Source organism: Eumetopias jubatus, unplaced genomic scaffold (genome assembly GCF_037043125.1).
Source record: "Eumetopias jubatus isolate StellerSeaLion01/CBP00866 unplaced genomic scaffold, mEumJub1_p1.0 scaffold_114, whole genome shotgun sequence".
In the NCBI taxonomy this organism is placed as follows: Eukaryota; Metazoa; Chordata; class Mammalia; order Carnivora; family Otariidae; genus Eumetopias; species Eumetopias jubatus.
The window spans coordinates 348,298-354,297 of NW_028274920.1; positions in this window are offsets into that span (position 1 = coordinate 348,298).

Below are 6,000 nucleotides of genomic sequence, written 5' to 3' on the forward strand. Positions count from 1 at the left end.
TCACAGGGTGCTGCTGGGCTTGGGGCGGAGTGGAAACCCAAGGAGCACCTTCTGGGTTCATCTGCGGTGCTCTCTTCAAATCATGAACGGTTAGGGCTTAATAAAACCACTGCTATTGTCACATAGCTGTAAGAATTTGTTATTTCACGAAATACTGAGTCACAAATAAACGTCAGTGGACTATTTTTGGCTGACGGCACACACCCTCAAGGCCAGTGAACAGAGAATGCGGATAATCTTCAAGGAAAAATAAAACACAAGTTCACTTTACAGGTGAAAACTATCATAGAAAATGTATCTTCAACTAAAACTGAAATACCACACAGGAAGCAGAAGCTTGAGTTTACACGCATTGTATATTTTGGTCAAATGTTCGTATAGTTTGCTTTTTAATGTTAAAAATCTCTAGAAGCTCAAACCTCAAACACTAAGTTGACAGAGTAAGTATAATTATCATCACTATACTTAGTAATGTGCTAATTTATAGAATTTTAAAATTTAGACCTCCGCACGTCTAGTAAAGTACTTTACAGTAACATGACCTATGAACAAGAAAACATTAAGCCTACCATTTTGAGAATTACAGAGATAGATCAAAAGGTAATGGATACCAGTTCTCTTAAGCTCATTTTATTGCTAACTGACCAACTGTGATTTTGTGATCAAGAGATCCATTTCAAATGAAGTGGAAAAGCTGTCTGCCATTTTAGACAGTCACGTGAACAAGAAGGCCACGGTGGCCCTCGCTGTCACACACACCGAAACGGAGCCCCTGGACTCTGCGCAGCGTCAGGAGTGTCAAGAAGGGGCGCCGCAGCCGAGCACAAGGCTGACCGGGGAGCAGGCGCCTCCTGGGGGCTCCTTCCTGACCAAACAGTCCCACCTGGCCTCACCTCACCACCGGGAAATGTCGGAGGAGGGAACCCGAGCCCTGGAGCAACAGGAGGCCTATTTCCCTCAGTGCCACGGTGGGGCCAGGACCCCACTCAGCCCACCCGCTGCCTGCTGCATTCAGACTGTCCTGTGATACGACGGTGCAGTGGCGCTGGGCGGCACTCGGGCTCCCGGCTGAGCCAGGCCCTGCGCCTGCAGCGCTCCCCAGGGAACGCAGCCGCCCAAAAGGGCTCACACACTCCTGCCTGACTGAGGCGTATGTGTAGATCTTAATCTGAGCAAAAGAAAAGTCATTTTAATGAGTTCTATCAAAAGTAATCAAAGCTTTTTCCTGTAAATTGTCATCTGTGGGAAATGGCACAGATACCGTTTTATCTGAATCTCCCCGCAAATTTTTCATTTTGGGACATCTTTAACCTCTTTTTTGGGGTGCGGAGCCCAATGTGGGGTCTAAACCCATGACCCCAAAATCAAGACCCGAGCTGAGACAAAGAGTCGGATGCCCACTGAGGAAGCCATCCAGGCGCCCCATCCACCTCTTCCTGACACACCGTGGATGGCAAGGGATGGCACCAAGATCCTCACTGGCTGCACTCTCCCAACGCTGGGCACGTGGAGGGGAACATTCAAGTCTCTTCTAGGAATCTGGACCTCTGTCCTGGGCTTGAGACCAGTGTATTCTGTTGCCTGCAGACGATCCTACCTCAGACTCATCACAGATCCCCTCTACATGAATATATACAAGGGAGGGTAACATTCCCCCTTCCTCGTCTTCCGGTGCCAGACAAAACAAAACAGAGAAATCTACTCTTTCTCAAGGAGGAGGAAACACTCCTTGGGACCACCTGTCACCTGAGCCAGAACTGCCGAAGGACTCCAGGTTCCTTTTCCCTTTCATTTCCCTTATCTCAATAATCAACTCTGGCCCACTCAACCTCCCCAATTCTCCGAACCCTCTTTCTATGCTCCATCAGGAAGAGGCATGGCCAACTGAATTTTACAGGGTTAAGGCTAGGTACGACTTGTACTGATTTTTTAATTTCCAAATTTACCAGTTCTATGATCTTGGACAAATGACACACTTGATCTTTCTGAGCCTGTCATAGTACCTCTAAAATGCCATCTACAGGGAAGGTCACTGTCGGTATCGGCACTCATGCATAAAAGCAGGTTACTGAATTATGTTACTGGAGCAGAATATCACTGTCTCAACAGTCGGGAGAAGGTTTTATAGAAAAGATGAGCCCTGAGCTAAAATGGAACGGACCCGGGCGGGCAGCATGTTGCGCACCACTAGGGGAAGGCGGGTCGTCAGCAAACCTCCTGAGCTTGGAAGGTACCGATGGCACGTAAGTGGAACAAAGGTGGGTACACACCTAAATCCACCGAGAGTCCACCTGAACCGCATCAACTACACACACAGACACAAAGAACGTACAGCCTTCAGCCCTAAGAAACAAAAAATCTGGTAAGGTATGAAAGTAGTTTAAATTGGCATATGCAAATTCTACATCACATTATTAAGTTGTTGAATGGGTGTGGGAAGATTAGAGATTGGAAATGAAATAGGAGAAATAAACGGAGCATCGAGGTTCCAGATCAAGTGAAGCAAAAAATGCCAGAGCCACAAGGAGAGTCAGAAGCTGCACACGAGGCAGCGGGATGCCCGGGAGTGTGCCAGGACCTGGGGCCCCCCGGAGGGCTCCGAGAACACACCCTTGCTCCGTGCCACACTTAGGGAGACAGGGGCACAGTAAGGACGGTCTTCAGGGAGACTCGCCTTTTCGCCTTCTGTTCAGAGTGATGTCAGCCCCAGCTCCTCAACATCCCCCACAATCAAATATTAATCATAGGCTCAGATTATCAGGGTGAATGGCAACAGGTAATTTAGCCTTCCCAACCATTCAGAGTTGTTTCAGTGTTTACGTGGGGGGACCACATGAACTACACTATGCGCCAGCTGGAGCCGAGAGAGGGTGTGTGTGTGTGTGTGTGTGTGTGTGTGTGTGTGTGTGTGTGTGTGTGTGTGTGTGTGTACTGACAGGTAAAACACACCATACAGCAACAGCATAAAGATATTTCTGCAGGAGTGAGGCCAAATATTTTGTGTCAATACGTGAAAGAGATAAATATTCCTATTAAAGGGCCAGCACTTCCTGTAGTTCATAAATAAGAGTACTAATTAAATGCAATTTGATACACCTTAAAATGAAATGTCTCTGGTAGTCTAAGAATAAAGGAATGGCAAAGGTGTATAAGACCCCAAATTAAGCATGTAGCGGTTGTGTCAAAATATTCATAAGAAAGCTATAACCAGGCTAAAAAAGACCAGATGAACAGGTGGAAGGCAGGGATGCCTGGGTGGCTCAGTAGGTTAAGCGCCTGCCTTCAGCTCAGGTCATGATCCCAGGGTCCTGGGATCGAGTCCTACATTGGGCTCCCTGCTCAGCGGGGAGCCTGCTGCTCCCTCTCCCACTGCCCCTCCCCCCTGCTTATGCTCGCTCTGTCAAATAATTTAAATAAAACCTTAAAAACAAAAGCGGGGGGGGGGAAGCTACATCAACATAATACAAGCCATACCATGAGAAGCCCACAGTGAGCACCATACCAGATGGTGAAAGACTGAAACCTTTTTTTTGGTCAGGATGCCCACTTTGACTATGTCTATTCAGCTTAGAACATAGTACTGGAAGTTCTAGCTACAGCAATTATGAAAGAAAAAGAAATAAAAGCCACGTTATTGGGAAGGAATAAGTAAAATTACTTGTTTGCAGATATGATCTTGTATGTAAAAAACACTGAAGATTCCACAAGAAGATTGACCTAACAAATGAATTCAGCAAAGCAGCAGGCCACACAGTCAACATACAAATATCAGCTGCATTTCAGGGGCGCCTAGGTGGGGTAGTTAAGCATCAGTTAAGTGTCCAACTCTTGGTTTCAGCTCAGGTCATGATCTCAGGACAGTGTTAAATGACGCTGGCTTTTTAGAGCTAGTGGCGGCAGTAAAGGACACTAGGACTATTGGCAGAGTTTGCAGCCCCGCCGCGATGGCGCTTAGGCGCCAGCAGTTGTACCCTCTAATGCTTTGTGTCATCAGCTCAAATGTCAACACAATGAGAAAGGAAATAATGGCTCAGTACCCTTATGAAAACAGTTTTGACCTCACCAACCCCCTCAAAGGGCTTCCAAGCATCTCGAAGGCCCACAGAACAGAGCTCTCAGGGGCATCCCATAGTGCTCCAGAGCTACATGGATAACACATTCCTGAGCTGGAGTCCCAGGCAGGCCTTCAGGGGCAAAGCAATGCATCTACCACACCTGGCCCTGAGCCTGACCATTCTGGGGCTTCATCACCGAGAGCCCCAGGCCTACTCATCAGAGAGTCCTGCCCTTTCAGGGCAAAATTCAATCCTCTGTTCAGCAGGGACTGTGACTCCCTCACAGCTGGACATTCCAACTGATGTTCTGTCTAGAGGGTGCTGCAGGAACAGTGCAGAGCAGGGGCCTGTCTGAGGGGGTATGCCCACCTGAATCCGATCTGACACTGGGCAGACAGGCCCCACCGAGCACCTCAGCCCCAGCATCAGAGAGGAGGTGGGGGGAATTCTGAGGCACCACAGTGCCTGCCCACTGACCGGACCCCACATCCCACTCCTCCCACACACTTACTTCTGAGCCTAAAGGAAGGGAGGCCTGAGAGCCAGGCTAGCCTCACAAAATCCAGTAAAGCATAGAGCCTCGCCTCAACCATGCTCTGTTGTCAACATGGGAGAATCTCTTGGGACCCTGCACAGAGCACCAGGCAGTAGGGACACTCTACCAACTCTAGGGCATCACTGTTGGCCTAGGAGAAGCTGGCCCACAAATACATGTCCAGAGGAGGAGAAATAAATGATGGGTGCCATGTGGGACGTGTCTAAGAGCAAGAGGCCCCTGGGGATCCACCTGTGTCAGGGGAAAGGGGGAGTGCCATATGGGGGCTGGAGCCCAGGTTTGGGAGCTTCAGGAGGTAGGGAAGGGAGGTGGCCAAAACAAGGTCACAGATGCTCACATGGACGCTCATTCCTAGGCCCTGAGATGAAAAGCAGCTTTACACACCTTCTCTCAATATCAGCCTCCATGCTAACCCACATGGATTAACACCCGCATTTGAAAAGACCATTAAACCGAAACTTTCAGATTCCTAAGTGGACCTAGAGAAGTGTGGCTACCTCAAGATTAACAATTTTTTAATTAGCAAAACAATCTGCTTCAGTATTATCTGTGTAATTAATGAGGTAATAAAGTCTAGAAAATGCAGCAACAGTTTAATCAAAAGGAGTTATGAAAGACATTGGTAAGAAACATAGTTCTGTTATAAAATCTCCTATTTTTTTAATATCCTATGTTTAAAATTCCATGAAAACTCAAACAACTGTCTGGGACACTAAATACTATTGACCCTTTCCTTGAACATGGATTTGAATTGTGCAGGTCCACTTACACATAATTTTTCTCTATAAATACAATATAGTACTGTAAATGTATTTTCTCTTCTTTATGATCTTTTTCCTTATGATTTTCTTAATCTTATAATTTTTTTCCTCTACATTACCTTACTGTAAGAATGCAGCATATAATACATATAACACACAAAATATGTGTTAATCAACTGCTATGTTGGGAGTGCCTGGGTGGCTCAGTCAGTTAAGTATCTGCCTTTGGCTCAGGTCATGATCCCAGTGTCCTGGGATCGAGTCCCATATTGGGCTCCTTGTTCAGCAGGGAGCCTGCTTCTCCTTCTGCCTCTGCCCCTCTCCCTGCTTGTGTGCTCTCTCTCTGACAAATAAATAAATAAAATCTTTTTAAAAAAATCGACTGCAATGTTATTGGTCAGGCTTCCAGCCACCAGTGAGCTATTAGGAGTTAAGTTTTGGGGGAGTCAAAAGTTATACAGAGATTTTCAACTGCTAGGGAGGTCAGTCAGCGCCCCTAACTCCCATGCTGTTCAGAGTTAATTGTATTATGGATGATTATTACCTGTGTCATACTACAGATAACTATAAACTGCACTCTCTATGAAGTATGGCACCTTTGGACTGTTTCTTAATCACTTAAGGATAA